The 17,317-nt window shown below is 41.9% G+C and overlaps 1 protein-coding gene across 4 annotated transcripts in view; it reads left to right on the top strand.

The window, feature by feature from the left end:
• The first annotated feature begins 5,219 nt into the window (after window positions 1–5,219).
• dom (domino helicase) overlaps window positions 5,220–17,317 on the top strand; it is a 156,164-nt gene continuing 144,066 nt past the window's right edge. For all 4 annotated transcript variants that reach the window (XM_084599283.1, XM_084599280.1, XM_084599281.1 and 1 more), the window contains exon 1: window positions 5,220–5,471. The gene's annotated coding sequence lies outside the window, so the exon portion shown is untranslated. The remainder of the gene's footprint in view (window positions 5,472–17,317) is intronic.

The following is a 17,317-nucleotide window of genomic DNA, read 5'->3' as shown; positions in this document are numbered from 1 at the left end:
CTAGTTGGTGTCTATTCATTATAAGTTAAAGGCGCCAAAACAACACGCACACACACAAGAAAAGAAGAACGGGCAGAGCCCGTTCTTCTTTTCTTGTGTGTGTGCGTGTTGTTTTGGCGCCTTTAACTTATAATGAATTTGCTAGGTGGCCCACACTATAATGCTGTTACAATTGGGGAAAGTACATGCTGACGCAATACACATGGATTCTGTAGGAGCCAGAACTCATTTTTCTACCGTTTTTTTTTTAAATTTTTTTTTTCTATTGTCATTCTGTCCCCTAATCAACATGATGGCGCGCAGTCGGTACATGCAACGAGAGCCCGTAGCATCACTGACCCATAGAAGGCGATATAATACATTTGCATCTGTGTTAATCTTAAAGACTGTCAGTGGTTTGGTTTGTTTGGGTTTGTTTTGTAGCCTTTAACGCCCCAAAGCGACTCAGGCTATGAGAGATGCCGTGGTTGAAGACTCCGGAAATTTCGACGTGCACTGACAACGTACAGTACACGGACGTCACTCCGTTTCGCTTCGATCGAAAAGCGGCCAATCTCATATTAATATGCGGGCCGCACTGAGTTTCGACGCGGGCTAGGAGCCGGAAAATAACAAAATAACAACGAAATAAAAATAAAAAATAACAATAAAAATAAAAATAAAAATAACAATAACAATAGCAAGATTCGAAAATAAAGTTTAAAGTTAAAATATAAATAAGAAACGGATAAAAAGCAGTACAAGATACTTTAAACAGCACTGAACAGGAGAAAAAGCAAAACGTGAAGTAAATTAAATACAATACTAAAACTAGAAAGTGGAAGTTGTATAAATACAGTTTAGAATACAAAGCGACGAACGCCCAATATAAATGAAGAGAGCGAGTTTTGGAAGATGTCAAGGTGAAGACAAAAAGAGTTCAACATCTGCATTCTGTCAATAGAAACGGAGAAACTCGAAACATGCTCTTTCGCGGAACGCGCAGAAGGAATAATAATAATAATAATAATAATAATAATAATAATAATAATAATAATAATAATAATAATAATAATAATAATAATAATAATAATAATAATAATAATAATAATAATAATAATAATAATAATAATAATCAATCAATCAATCTTTATTTAATGTGCGCAGGAACAACCATGTGGTCTTTTGCTGCAGCACAAATAAAAAAAAAGAAACAAAAATGAAAAAGCACAAACATGTTTACACACACAGAGAGAACACAAAAAAAGAAATAAATAATACATGAAATGAAACTGAGACGAAAAGTATCACGGAAAGTAAGCAAACAATGAGTAGCACCACTTATATACACAATGAGAGAATTTTTTAGCACACCAGGAAATAAAGAAAAAAAAAAAGAACGGTAGACAGAAGAGAAAAAAAAAACAACAACAAATAACTGACATTGATTATAGTAATATAGAAATATACATAAAATAGACAACCCTTCCAGGCGCAACAAGTGCATGGTACTTAAAACACAGGCTAGAAATGCAGAATAATACAATAAAGAAGTAAAATTAAACAAGGGACAGTAAGATTCGAATATAAAGTTTAAAGTTGAAATATAAGTAAGAATCGGATAAAAAGTAGTTCACGATACAGACAGCATTGAACAGGAGAAGAAGCAAAAAGTAAAGTAAATACAATTTAAGGCTAGAAAGTGGGAGTTATATGTGATAAAGTACTATTTAGAATACAACGCTACGAACATCCAATGTAAATGAACAGAGCGAGTTTTGGAAGATGTCAAGGTGAGGACAAAAAGAGTTAAATAACCACTGCATCCTGTCCAGAGGGGAGTGGGAATGAAGAGGAGAAACCTGAAATGGTCTGAATTCCCTCATGCTCTTTCGCGGAACGCGCAGTAGGATGTACTCTAAGAGCTGAGGGCACATAATGTGGCCATGAAGGAGTTTGTACAGAAATATGATATCAAGTCTGATACGACGGCAGTGAAGGGAAGGAAGATTCAGTTGGGCGCTCCTGGTGGAGCGAGAGGGGGAAGTTGCGCAAGGAAAGCGATAATGAAATATCCGTAAAATTTTTTTTTGTACTCTGTCAACCTTGTCCAAGTTCGATTTGCAAGTGCCATTCCAAACAACCGACGCATACTCCAAGACCGGCAGGCATATGGACAGGTACAGTTTTAGGAACGGAAGTGGAGTATGGAACTCTCTCGAAAGTCTGCAAACGAATCCGTGTGTGCGCATAGCCCGCTGAGCAATGCGGTTAGTGTGAGAGGAGAAGCTGAGGGTGCGGTCAAAAAGTACACCAAGGTCATTAATTTCATCAACCCTATCCAACAGCACAGAATTCACAGAATAATGGTAGAGAAAGCTATGTGTTTTACGAGTAAAGGACACAACCCTAGTTTTGGAAGAATTGAGGGTAAGTCGATTCATCGCACACCAATCAGAAAAAGCAGATATGTCCGATTGCAACAACACGCAATCTTGAAAAGAATGTATTACCTTGAATATTTTTATATCATCAGCATAAAGAAGAAACGAGGAGTTCTTTATCGCCGAGGAAACATCATTAATAAAAACGGAGAAGAGAAGCGGGCCTAGTACTGAACCTTGAGGAACTCCACTCGTTGCAGGGTAAACGAAAGAAGTCTGTCCATTGACACTGACAAAGCAGAAGCGATCAAGGAGATAGTTGCGTAGGAGGGCTACGAGTGAGACTTCAACGCCAGAGAGTAGAAGTTTTTCAAGAAGTAGTGAGTGAGTAACAACGTCGAAAGCTTTGCTCATATCACAGTACACAGTGTCAACCTGACCCCTCTGAAGGACTGCTGCAGAGGCATACGTCATAAACGTGACTAGGTTGGTAGAAGTAGAGCGACCCGACATGAAGCCATGTTGATTCGGTACTATGATATGTTTGAGATGGAAGGAAAGTACGCTGTGCAAAGCTAATTCGAAAAGCTTAGAGGTTGCACATAGAAGAGAAATCGGACGATAATTGGAAACATCAGATTTGTTTCCAGACTTGAAGACAGGAAACACGCGTGCCATTTTCCACACGCGAGGAAAGGCAGCATTTTTTAAACAGTTATTAAATATGGCAGTCAGTACTGGTACGAAGATATAACTGAAGGCTTTTATTATGGCAGCTGGAATGCCACCAGGTCCAGGAGACAAAGATGGTCTCAGACGCTTAAGACTCTCAGTTATCAACTCCTCGTCAAAGAGAATGGAATTAGATAGTGCACCAGATGGGAGGCAAATGGAATCACAATGTGGATGTTTGTAAACGGAGGAAACAATAATAATAATAATAATAATAATAATAATAATAATAATAATAATAATAATAATAATAATAATAATAATAATAATAATAATAATAATAATAATAATAATAATAATAATAATAATAATAATAATAATTGATTACCATAATAACTCATTATATTTTCTTACATATCATTAGTAATTGGTTTGCAAAAGTATTTTTACACTGTTTGCGGACGCCTGACCGCGCTAAGCCTCATTAGCCTCATGGCCTCACATTTTGCATCCCCGTTTGGCCTGCTCCCATCGTTAGTAGAAAGCCTTAAAATGATAGGAAATAATAGATTAAATGAAATCTACCAACACATCTCGTTCCCAGACCACACCCTCCCAATCTTCGTGCAAAAGAAAATCGGAGCGTGCAATTGTAATAGTAGAATCACAATTATCCTCAACATGAAAAATGTAGAATAAAGATAGGGTGGGTTGTTGAGTGTCGTCCGTCTGAGGATCACAGAGGCCAATGCCATGAAGAACGTACACCGTCTGAGGACAGGGCCTTTTACTTGATTTTAGTTAACGAGTCCGGTTGTAAAGCCAACTCATGAAGCTGCACGTGCTTTCGGAATAAAGTTTAGGCGCCGGCGGGCCGCATCTTGGTCTTATTCAAAGCGGAGGAAAGGCGCAGATCATATTGTGGTACGATCGACAAGGAGGAGGATAAATTTTATTGTTTTTGAAAAACAAATCTCCGTTGCAGCATTGCTTGTTCACTTCACCTCTGCAATAGCTAATAATTTCTTGTGTATCTTTGAATTCTGGCGGGTAAATGCGCTTGGAAACTGGAATGAGACTATGGGAGTGAGTATGTGGTGGAGGGCCTTCTGTAAAGTGGAGATGGGAGATTAGGTCGGGAGAAGCTTTTGTAAAGTGGAGGTGGGTTGTTTGGGTGGTGGTTAGGTTGAGGGGCAAAAAGCCGGAATCGAGCGACGGCGGCATCACACCGCCGGACAGATTTTGAAAAATGATGCTGCATGCAGTTGCCCAGAAGTACAACAATTGCATAAATCCACAGTAAGAGGGTGGTCAGGACTTGGGCTATGTACGACATCCTGACTCTAAAGAAACAGCAGTAATGTGAATGAAAGTGAGAGACTGCAGCTTATGTGCAAAAAAGAGAGGAAAACAACAACAACAACAAAAAACATAAACAAATTAGAGTAACATATTCTTGTCAGAAGGAGCCCATCACTTACAGAAGTTGTAACGCATTGTAGCGTATGCGCGAGGTCTGGAAGTGACATTGTGGTGCGGCGCACTGTACACAATTTCCTCTACTCAGCGGCAGAATGGTCGCATGTGCTTTATCTGCAGATATGGCCCTTGCCTGCGTCGTTAGAGAAAGACATTACGGACAATTTCAATACGTATGAGCCGCAGCCTACGTTCTTCCTGTCTCACATTCTGCTGTCGCGTGTCAAGAAGAAAAGAAAAGAAAAAAAAAAAAAAAAAAAAAGAAACGACTGCGCGAGCAGACGAATTTTTCACATCAGTTTCTTTCTAGCAGCAACTCTCTGTTTCAGGCTCCACAAAAACTGCAGAAACAAAAAGATTATTTTTTATGGATTTAAAAAGTGTAGTGTTCTGAAAATTGGTGAAGTGAAGATATTTTCTTGCTGTACATGAAAAAAAAAAAAAAAAATCGTTCTCCGTGCTTGTGTGGACGTCTTATTGTTTTATCGTAATCACATATAAGTCAAGGCGCTTATTATCTCCTAGCGGGATGACGAAACACAGCAGACTTTATTAAAAAAGTTTTTTTCCTGCGGCTAACTCGAAAATAGAAGCAATATCAATATGGCAAAAATGCGCCAAATACCGACGAATCCGTTGCACAGCGTCCGGCAACTCTGAGTTGTTGTCCTGGGAAACCGGAAAGCGTTGGTTTCTTTTCGAACGTCACGCGCTTCTCCCTCGCGCGCATGCCCGGAACAGCGGCGCAGGGCGGCCATTTTGAGCTTACGACAGGGGTGTAGGAGGATGTTTATAAGTTTTGTGTAGTGCGAAGATTTGTGGCGAAAATAATGACGGCAAACCTGTGCGGAATATCCGAAGATGTGTCATAGTTCTCATGGGATGTTCATCTCGTGGGATTGAACAGTCTCAGCTTCCGATGGGAACGTTCTTGTCGTAAAACCTGATCTCAATCAGGTAAGACAACCGACTTTTTCCTCTGCAGAGTTCAATATGGCGGACGCCCAGTCTTTGTTCGTTCTGCTGCCTGTTCGAATTGCGTTGCGGCATGCCATGTGACAGACATCTACGGTTCGCGTGCATTACTGCTGGAAACTACCGTAAATAAAATTGTCAATTTTTTTAACGCTCGGATCGTGTGTATTTATTTTTGCTAAGCTGCAGGTCCTTTTTTTCATGTTTGTGAAGTGCCGGCGATTCGGAGTTAAAAGCCGTTTTTGGCCGAATATACCGTTCTGATAGTTGTCGCTCACCTGAAGCATTGCAGAATAACTGTTGCACACACTTGAACAACTTCTGCGCGTTTACGGAGTGTCCGATCGGCTTTTTTACGGCTTTTTTGCGCGATGGTGCCGATGAATGAAATCGCGCTTCGGTAGTTTTTGAACTGTATACATCTCTTCCGTCACTCGAAGCTTTCCGATCTCTCTTAAATGCAGTGCATCTACTCACTTGCAGGCCGTGCATTAGTGCCGTGACCGGCGAGCGATGTTAGCAGCTCGGTTACGAAATTTGAGAAGCGACCTAAACCGCTCTGCGCTCTTGCACGAAAGTAGTCTGCTGTTACCAGCTAGCAGGCGAACGCATGGTGACGAGTTCGGCGTGGTTATTGCTGATCGCATTGCTCAAGAGGTTTCTGTAAATTTCTTCCGTTCGGTAGGCACAGCACAACTAGCGTTGTGCGTCGCTCTCTTGTAGCGCGACCTGCGATAGCGGACGACGTGAAAGGACGTTCGTGGTAACTCGCTTTTTTTCTCGGGACCAGCGGCTTGGAGCTGGCGCGCACCGCGCGCTCGGTGCCAGTTCCTCTGGAGGCTAACGACAAATCCTTTCGCAGTCGCAGGGTGGAAAACCGTTGAGCTTAGAAAAGCGTGACGCAGTTGCGCGCCAATCGCCGGCTTCGCTTATGCAGTTTTTATTTTTTTCCCCGCCAACAAGCATCCCTCGTGCTTGTTGTTTACGTCATGCTGATAGACGCCGCAGCAGAGACCGCTGCTTGCAACCGTCCACTGGACTCTGGTCACAGCGAAATACAAGGCGGGCCACGAAAAAGCAAGGCGGGAATCTACGCGCTCGTTGCCGTGCGTTCTAGGCGTGGTCGCGACGTGGCCAGGCTCATGGACTTTGGCCGCCGGCTTTCGAAGTCTGATATTCGTTCGTCACGAACTTTTTTTCTTTCGTGATGAAATGAATGACCAAGTTTGCCGTTACTTGTGGTAAGGTTAGTTCAAGCGGCGACTCATCGCGCAGTGTAGCTGGAAGAACGGCCTCTGTATGCGGATGAAGGCGATCAGCTTTGCCGGCGCTCCTGTCTCATTCATTCCAAAATTACTATAATTCATTCAGTGCGCGCAGCCCCCTTGGCGGTTACGTAGGCTGCCTCAAGCCGCTTTCAACGCGTTGTCACCATCCAAGAAGCTCAGTATTGGAAGAATGGCACCTCTGAAGGGTTATCCTCCTTTACTTTGTCTCGTGTTGTCTCAAATTAGCGGACTTTGCACGTTTCCGCTTGGCAATTTTCCAGTTTCCAATTGTTTCGACGGGGCAGTCGCGCTAGGTTGTCCGGGCACCTGAAGCGTGCTTTTGCAAATTGGTTGTGGGCAAATTGTTGTAATTGTAGACGTAGCAGATTAATTTTTCAAGCATTCAAAATAGGCTTGCCAAACCCACTTATAAAACTGCTGAAGATTACCTGCTGGAACCGACATCTCCATGTGTTTTTGTCTGCAGCCTTAAAACGCGAGTCTTGTTGGTACTTGGCAAAATCCTGCTTCAAAATCAGTTTATGGATGCCTGATACATTTAGTTAAAAACCACCCCGCCGGGGTGGCGCAGTGGTTACGGCGCTCGACTACTGTTCCCAAGGACGCGGGATCGAATCCCGGCCTCGGCGGCAGCTTTTCGTTGGAGGCGAAAAGCAAGGCGCCCGTGTGCTGTGCGATGTCAGTGCACGTTAAAGAACCCCAGGTGGTCGAAATTACCGGAGTCCTCCACTACGGCGTCTCATAGCCTGAGTTGCTTTGGGACGTTAAACCAAACAAACCAACCTAGTTAAAAACCGTTTCAAAGCTCTTAGGCATTATGGAAAACACCTTGTGTATTCACCCTTCTGGCCTCTGTAGAGATTCATTTTCATATGGGATACTTTGTAATTTTAGCATGCTTGATTATAACTATGCTTCAGTGCTCATTTTATTGGTTGGAAGGAGGCTTATATTTTCGTAATGTGAGATAATGGCCTGTGAAATGTACCCATTACGTTTAATTGCATATTCATGGTTGTCATATGTTTATTTTTGATGATGGAGCATTTTCTGCCTCTTCTTTTGTGCACTCCAATTGGTTACTGCACAGCTAGCCCGGGCAGAACACCAAGTTGGAACATGTAATGAGATCTATGGTGTTTTTCGCATTTGCATTTGGGGTGCACATACAGCTGAGTTCAGCATGCGAACTTGCATTTTGTGCTACATGGACTAGCTTAGTTTGAAAAGAGAAATAAAATGTTTATTGTTCAGTTGCTTTTTAAAGCCATTCAAAGCAGCTAGCTGGGAAATCTGCTTTTGTTCAGCATGCAAACTTGAGTTTCATGTGACAACTTTTCTAGTCTGAAAATTGTTGCTGGAATTTGAGGATGACGGCAGATGAACATAACTAGCGACAGTTTAGGTTCTGTCTGTTTTACCTGAAAGCTCTTTTGTGAAAAAAAAGTAGGTATTTGGCACTCATAAACTGCTTTTTTTTTTAAAGCTTCATTGTGTGACACATTGTGTTGGTTGTCTTATGAAAGGTGTGAAGGGTTTGCATGGGAGCAGATTTGTATGCAAATGGTGCGTGCGTAAGAGCAAAAAAAAAAAAAAAAAAGTAATATTTTTTTGAAGCCTTATCATTTGTTTCTGTGCTTTAATGAGCTCCATCACTTACCTTATGAGGGAAAATTACCCAATTTACAAGCTATAAACTAAGCATAAACACTGCATTCAGCCCTGTCACGATTGTTCTGGGGTTAAGCCGCTCAACTTAACTGGGCGAGCCGGGTTTGGTCCTGGCCACAGTGCCCGCATTTCTCTAGGGCCGAAGCATGAGGCGCCTGTGTGCTGTGCGATGTTGTCAGTGCTCATCGAAGAATCTCACGTGTTCGAAATTGTATCCAGCCTTCCTCCATGGTATCCATCTTGGGCCTAGTTGATTTGGGACGGAAACCTGTAGTTCTGTTGACTTTAGAAATGGAGGGATCTCATGCTTTGGTGATTTTCTCAGAAGAAACTTGTTTCTTCAAATGTCTAGCTCAACACAGTTGTGCCCAGTAGGCTTTCCAGCTTCCAGACTGGTTGACTTTTTCAGAGTGTATGACCCAGGGTAAGCTGAGCTTCAGACTAGGTATTTGGTAGCAGAGTTTCGGGGCAGCTAGCTCTGGCATGCAAGACACATTCGTAACGTCATTATCTATGAACTTAGTGTCACTTAACTATTGAAGTGGTACCTTTATGCAAGTGGTTCTCTTACCAAACTTTGTTTTCTATCGGAATATTTTGAGCTGTGCATCCTAGAGGCGGTAGAGGCTTGTGGCCTTTACATAAAAGCCTTACTGGGTGTAGAGTGAGTGTCATTGGATATGCATTTCATGTCAGATGCTTGTGGTTACACAGTACTGTGTTGCTGTTGGAGAATTTTGTGAAATGATTGCAAAGCATTCAAGGGCATTTCATCCTTCTTGGGAATTACCCGAAGGGTCTGTGTTTCTGGTTTGTCTTTAGTAGTTGCTGACAAATTGTGACGGGTTTATATTCTTTTATACTGTGTGAAGCAGCTGTGGGATTTCCCTAGTACTTCATTAAATTTATATTCTTATTGGAGATGAGCTTTGTGTCTAAATAAACAAACATAAGTCCACTTAAACTTGACAAATCTGCCGTTTATCCCTGCACCCGTTTATCCCTGCACCATGCTGAAAATCTGTCAAACCTGCTTCATTATGGTTTTTGCGATGGATGTGGTTTCTGGTTGGATAGTGTGAGACTGCTTTTGGAATCTTTATTTCAGTTGTAATGCAAATGCAAGGTTAAAAAATGGCTCAAAATGTGGGCACGAGGTTGCTGCACTAAGAATGGGTGTATTTGAAGAGTAATCAAATTTTCCTCCCTCCTACTTTGAAAAGTGTGGCAGGTGGACATTATTGCGTCATTTATTTGAATGTTCTCCAGTGACCAACTGTCTTCATGTCACTTATGTGGATTTATATCTTGCATCTTTAGTGCATTGTATTTCTTTTAAAGGTGTTAGGCCTTGTTCTTAGCACGAATGCTGTGGCCATGTTTTTACCATCTTTACTAGTTACTTGAGGTGCTTTTTATACATGTGATTCTGGTTGTTTCTTGGCAGCATGATTCATGATTAGAGAAGGGGTAGGAAGAAGTCAGTTGCCATGGGAGGTCTTGTTCACAGAACTGAAGATGAAATCTACTAGAATAAGCATGTGATGGTGCGGGAGTCGCATGAACTTGTTATTAAATTGTTGAAGGGTGTGAGTCATACGGGTGCAAAGAATGGCGGTTTGTTAAAATTAAAGCAAGTACATCTGATGAATGACATTTTCCTTCAGAGTTATTTTTGAACCTGAATCAAGCACACCACCACCTCGCTTTTGATCAAATTTGAGAGCGGTAGTTTGGAGTATTCCCCTATAGCTCGTGCCTGGCGCCCACTTCTCACTTTTTTTCTTCATCTGAAGAAACAACTCTGGGGGTATGGATAGGGTAACGAATTGGTATGAGAAGTCATGATATAGCTTACAAGGCAGGTAGGACCAAATATACAAAACCTGGTTTTCAGTTTATAAAGCGGTAAGGCAATAGAAGACAAAAAAAAAAAGAGATTAAAATGTTGATTACTCTTAAGCTGAAGATTTGCCAGAAAAAAAGTTCTTGGTAGTTGCACTGACCTTCCTATCTTTTCTTTTTCCATATGTCATATTTGTTAAAATTTTCCTCATGACGGAACTGTCATTAAAGCATGTTCATTTTTGCATGTGAACTCGGTGCTTGTAAATTTTTCCTTTAATATTGTATAACAAGTGAAGTTGCTTTTGTTCATTCAGCGCAAGTGCCTTTGTTGCTTTGTACCTTGAGCTCATTTTACCTTGGTTTATGCAAAGTGTTAGAATTTTTTTGCTGTATGGCTGGTGTGGACGTCATGGGCAATGCATGCCTTTTGCTGTGTTACTTTGGACATTTTTTTTGCCAAATAAACTTGCAGTTTAATGAAATCGAATCGAATCTTCTTCATATCTTGAGTTCTAGCCGATAAAGCTACTTATGGCTCCTTGAAGCTGTTCTATGTCACTGCATATAGCAGTGTGAAGGCACATGGGCAGTTCTGTTCGGAAGTTTTGTTCAACCACTGGATAACAAAGGAGGCTTTTGCCTTGCGCTGCCCCTGAGCTGAAATCTGCTGGGAGTTTCTGCCGTTTCTAATGCGAGCAGAGGGTAGCGTGTGTGAGAAAATATGCACATGCATGAAGATTATAGAAAGATTTCCAGGGAAAAAATTCAAGAATAGAAAAAGTTGTTGGGGTGGGTGCATTCGGCAGGGCACAAGCATGCCTGACAATAGCTGTTAGTGTAGAATGATGTCCTGGTGGGCTATTGCATTATTATTGAATATGTGAGCACTCAGCTGCGTTAAGCCTGTTTCACATGGTGCTACGCACATGGCAAAATCCGGCCCGGTCGCACTGTTGTTGCGACGGCAATCGCAGCAGCCCGTTTCACATGCTTGACAGCGCCCTGCGATTTATGTCGGTGCGGCGTGAGCGGCCAATGAATCTGAAAAAATTATTTTCAGAACATCAATGTCAAACATGATGTATTGTCTTTATTTTATTGTACAATATCTTTTAATTTATATGCAACCTACATTTAGGCAAAAAACTATTTTTGAAACTTTCCTCGGCTTCGACAGCTTCCGCTCCGTCGTTTCCTGCGACATATGCCTTGGAATCCTATTGGCTGATCGCTGGCCCTGTTGCAGCGGTCGCACCTGCCGTGCGGCAATGCGACCAACTTGTTGGAAGCCCGTCGCAGTGGCTTTGCGACAAGAGCGGCGAGCATTTCTGTCGCTGTGCAGCTGAAATTGCACTCTGCTGCGGCAAGAATAGCATCGTGTGAAACGGCAGACAACCAAGTGCAGTGAAAATCCAAACATTTCAGCTGTACAGGCTATTCTGTTTAGTCGTTTCGTCATCTTTAAATGTGCAGGTGTTGCAGTTTTGCAGGTATGTCATATACGACATTTTTTTATCCAGTACTGTCGAAGTTGATCCTCGCCAGAAGCAGGAAGATGTATCTTTCAGTTTTTACCTGAAATAAGTGGCCTATCAAGCTCATTAGTACAGCCTATGGTGTTACCTTTGGCCATTTTGGCACTTCCTGTGACTTGTTTACCATGAAAGAATCGCAGGTACAGGCTGAAAAGGCGTTTAGGAGACGCAGTGAATGCAGGAAGAGAAGGGGCACTGGTATCGTGTTGTGAGATGATGATGTGCCACAGTTGCACATGGATGCTTACAAATTCTGTATTTCAAAACTGAATTAAGAGGGGAGAAGAAAGCCTTCTTTTTAACTAGGGAAGCCAGAGGCAGAGTGAGATGGTGTTATTCTTGGATATGATATCGCAGCTGCACGTCTTCAGGCATTTCTTCCCTTGAGGGAAAGCTTGGCAACATGTCAAGCTTTCGAGATAACAGTTGCTTCACGCTTCTGTTTGACTGTCCAGTCGTTTCAACTGTTTGTCTTAAAGTGACAATATTTCCTTTGAGGACAGCTTTATGTACGACATAAATGCATTATTTACTTGAAAGTCTTATTGCTGCCAAAAAGAAATCCAAGACATTCTTTGATTTGATTGCACAAGAATGCTACATATCAGCAAAAAAAAAAAAAAACCAGCTTTTGGAAAAGGGGGGGGGGGGGGGAGGGGGGGATCCCGACAAAATATTTGCCCCCTCAAAAAAACAACAACAAAAAACAAAACTACTTTCTGAAATATTCACTAAAATAAAGGTCAGCCGAATTAAAAAAAAAATCTCGTTCAGCCGCTGCTCCTGGCCCATGTTGGTTGGCACTGTTCGGGTATTTTCTGCCGTGCTGGCCATCTTAAAATATGAACCGTTTTTTAAGTTGCCTGGTGTCGATTTCGAAGATGAACAAACAAAAGGCATAGTTAGAGACAATTGCTTTGGGCTTTTATCCCAAGGTTGATTTATTTATTTTTCAGTATCCTAGGCCCAAAGTCTCGTGACTACTTCATATGTGTGTGTGTGGGGGGGGGGGGGGAGGGGGTGCAATACCTAAGTGTATGTTGAAATATTGTAGGCAGCAGTCATTGTTTTGTGATTTCGTGAGGTTACACAAAACTATCACTTATTTAATTTCCTCGAAGGCAGTTGCTGAGGATTTAGATTTTAAACTTGCGCTTCATTTGGGGTAAATGTACAAATCCATTGTGGCTCTACCATATTGTGATAGTATGCATGGGCAGGTATACTGTGCAGGAAACTTCCGCCTTTGGCTTCCTGTTGATGAAGTAGGTCTGACAAATATGCACACAGTGATTTTCCTGCTTGTGTACAAGCTTTCAGACCTACTTTATGTGGACCTTTTGATGTTACCTTGAGGTAATGTATTATTGCCAGCACTATTTTGCCATTTTGAAACCTCCAAGAAATCCATTCAGAGATCCATGGTTGTTACTCAGTGACTCGGTGCCTGTTAAGATGCACTTTTAATGAATTTTACGTGCTAGAGCTTGGTATAGCTACTCTGAATGTGGCATGTTTTTATAAAAGGGGCTGTCCAGGTCCAACCTTTGATTTCTGTAAATGGCAGGCATTGTTAATGCCTTGTGATGAGACGGAAGGGAAGTGTCTAGTTTTCCACTGTCAATATCCATCCACCTGTGGTCCTCGGCCAACAAAGTAAAATGGGAGACTTTTTTTTTTTTTTTTTTGGCAGTGACCCTGGATGAGTACAGCATCCAGCTTGGTTTACTTTCAACCTAGTACAGGCTGTTCATTGTGTTTAAAGTGCTTGCATTGTCAAGATCCTAGTGCATGTAAAGAAACCCAGGTGATCTAAATTAATTTGCAGCACTCCACTCCAGTGTCCTTTATGGCCCATGTGTCGCTTTGGGCTGCATTTCCTTTGTTTGGTTCATGTGTGTGCAAAATTTTGCTTTTTGAAACCTAAATAATTTCTTTCTTTGTGCAGTTTTGGTCTTAAGCATTGTACGGGGGCTTTGACATAGGAAATGAGTTGAGGCCACATTAGTCATGAAAAAGCCGCAATATATAATCACTGCTCATTCATTTTGGGCAGGTGTGTGCAAAAGTTGGGGCAATTAAAATGAACAAAGCAGCGACCACAGTGTGGTTTGCATGTGGAGCGCTAGATAAGAACGCTAGACAGGAGCTTTGGCATTCCAGTCTTCTGAAGTTATTCCTTCCTACTAACTCATTGTCATCTGATGTTACTTTCCAAAAGAAATACTTTTAGCGCGAAACAAGTGGGAAAGGATGAGGACAGAACACATAGATATGAAGATTGTCTGCGTGTTGCGATTGTATGATCACTGCCCTACATCTCCTGATAAGTTGAGTCTGCCCACTTAAGACGTGGTGTTAGCAAAGCCGGCTACGTGGGATCTGCAGTAGCTACGTGGTAATTGTCTGCATCGCCATCAATGACCGTGGTGTTAGCAAAGCCGACTATGTGGGATCTGCAGTAGCTACGTGGTAATTGTCTGCATCGCCATCAATGACCGCACTAGTAGTACCATTGGCATTACTAGCTAAGCAGCTGATCAAAGCCAAATCAAGCACAAGGCGAAGTTGCTGTGGCTGGGTGCATTACATAGCATTTGAGTCCTTCATGCTTATGGTTGCAGCTGCTTATGTGTGTATGCTTTGGGCTATACTTGGGGCAGCTTTGAGTGGCCTATGCAGCCAAGGCTACGGGTATAGAGCGTTCCTTACGGTTTTACTGTGTGACTAGTGCAGCCTTATCTGGTCACCAACTACGCAGAAATGTGTTCCTTTACACTAGTGAAGGAAGGCCTGTGCGAACATAAATTCAGGGTTAAGCAATAGTCCACGTGACATACATTGTCAGATTAGGCTCATTGTGAAAGCGTACAGAAACCACCAGGGAGACGCAGCAGACGTTGCCTGAGTACACTTCTTGGGATTCCCGGCAGCGGCGCACCCATCGGCTTGAAGCGGCATATTGCACTGTTAAAATGCTCTATACTGACGCTGTGATGGTTAGTATTACATGTTCTTGATGCATTGTAATGGCATATTATTCCAGAGCATGGTCTGCGAAATCTCTGGAGGGACTATATTCTGTTGCGCGGTGAACTGGCGTGTCTCGGCTGTGTAGTTTTGGCATCATATCCGCAGGAATTTGTCGGCGAGTATAGCTAGGCCACCTGTTTGGTGCACAATATGAAAAAAATCATTCTTGTTTGCTTGACATCATGGTGTTATCATAGCCCAAGAAGAGGTGTGTGCAGAGGTTTATGGGATCTTGCACCTGAATTTTCGTGCTGCGGCACATTGGGAGAAAGTGAACATTTGGCATTTTGCACTGTGTGGATGCGACGTTTGCATGCCTCGCAGCGGCAAAGATAATTTGAAACAAACTAGAACTCGGTTATGCTCATCAGCGTGCAACACAACCTTCCAACACTGCTGCTGGTGAAGGTTCGTCAACCTGGACCATGCATTGAGCAAAACTGCTTTGAGAGATTTTTGAAGTTGCCAGTCTGGTATGGCAAGGTCTGTGCAAAAGGATTCATTTCACATTGCCTGAAAGTGTGGGCGAGCCACCTTACCCAAACATTGAATGCGGCCTACCTCCTTGCTCGGCGTGAATCTCATTTAAAAAAAAAAAATTATCTCGTCAAATTGGCAGCAATATTCTTCATATGACTAAAGTCACCTTGTCTTTGATGTCACAGCCGTCACTGGCCGTTGAACCTGAAATCGTAGCACCAGAGAGGAGAAACCTTAGTTACGAATTATTTACCTTTTTGTTTTGAACAATGCGCTTAGCTGTTCATGTTTTTTAATGTGCTGCACGTGATTCTAAAGACAGAACATTAGAAACATTCTCTACTTTCTAAAGGTGTAAATCCACATTGAAAACTGTGAAATTTAAAAAATAGTATTTAAATTCTTGTTTTTATCAAAACACTGTTCCATTCCTCACTGCAGTAAATATACTTGTAACTCCTTGTGAATTTTGTGAAACCAAAGGTAAAAGTGTCCCGTTGCGGTTGCTCAGTGGTTACAGCGCTGCAGGATCGAGGATGTGGGATTGAAACCCGGACGTGGAGGTCGCTTTTTGATGGAGGCGAAAACCAAGGTGTCCATCTACTGTTTGATGTCAGTTCATGCTAAAGGAATCCCAGGTAGTTCTTTGCGAAGCCCTCCACTGTGGTGTCCCCATAGCACGAGTAGCTAAGGGGTGTTAAACCTTATAAATGAAATGAAGCAGAATGGTTATCTAATTTTTGTTGCTACTTTTCTATTTTATAATAATAATAGTAGTTGTTTCTTACCATCTATGCCACGTATACCAGTGCTCACAAAAATGGAGCAAGGCGTGTGGAACACTTTGTGTGGGTATATTGGCTTACCAACACTGAAGTTTGGCTTGTGTGATACCATGTGTCATTTTAGCACTGAATGGGTGCATGCTAGACATGCTTTCGAAGCACAGTGGAGTAAAATGTGGTGCATACAGACCGAAATGTCGCTTGACAGATGACCAACAACATACCATGAAATTCTACTGATGCCACAAGAAACACACAAGAAAAAAAGAGCAGCAGCCACTCAGGCAAAAGCAAGGAAAAGGAGGATTAAGGAAAGGCTGAGCTATAAATAGAGTGAATTTTAACCCTCTTAGACACTTCATTATAGAATTTCTAGTGATTCCCAATCTTTCTCTGTAAACTCAAATATTTTGTTTTTCATTTTAATGTGACAATCCTAACTTTATTTTTCAGCAAAAGTTTTATTAAAGGATTGGGTACCTATTTCTAATTAACCACAGTAAGAAAAATCCAATTTCTTTTTATTGCGGCATTTATCTCTAAAGATGACTGTAGGAAAACTTGTTTTTGGTTATTGTGTTGTGATATGATGGTAAATTCATGGCACATTATTACTTTGGTTTATTCCCCGGCTCATGCCTTTATGTGTGCAACGGCAAACCCAATTTTCTATGCCATGAAATAGAATGCTGGAGCTTTTTTTTTGTATGCTTTAACATTTCAATTAGGTTAACAGTCCACTCATTTGACCACATAGGGCAGCTCCTTTCATATGAAAGTGTCAGGTATATTGAACACACGCGACCTGTGAAACCCCATTTGAAGCCGTACTTCCTCGAAAAGTCTCGGGCATGCCTCTGGTAGGAGCAGTGGGAGTGTGCACTTCACTGTCACCACAACGCTATGATTATCCCATTGAGCTAAAAACCTTCACCTGAAAAAAATGTCGACTGCTGCAGAATATCCCATTTGACCCTAGCCCTAGGAAAGGAAATTGCCACCGCACCATGAATGACTCGGAAATGAGCAATAATGTCCATAATTCTTTTTACTTAAGTGATAATATAATCATGTATGTGGTCACAAGGTACTTAGGCTATTTGTGCTTTTTGTCAGCTGTTTTATTTACCTGTATAAAACTTGAGAAACAACTATTACAATAGAATGTTAAGATTTAGGGCAGGTGA

Source organism: Amblyomma maculatum, chromosome 3, assembly GCF_055883805.1.
Source record: "Amblyomma maculatum isolate TAMU_Amacu chromosome 3, ASM5588380v1, whole genome shotgun sequence".
NCBI lineage: Eukaryota > Metazoa > Arthropoda > Arachnida > Ixodida > Ixodidae > Amblyomma > Amblyomma maculatum.
Note: the sequence above shows the minus strand (reverse complement) of the source record. Positions and strands in the feature narration are given on the sequence as shown.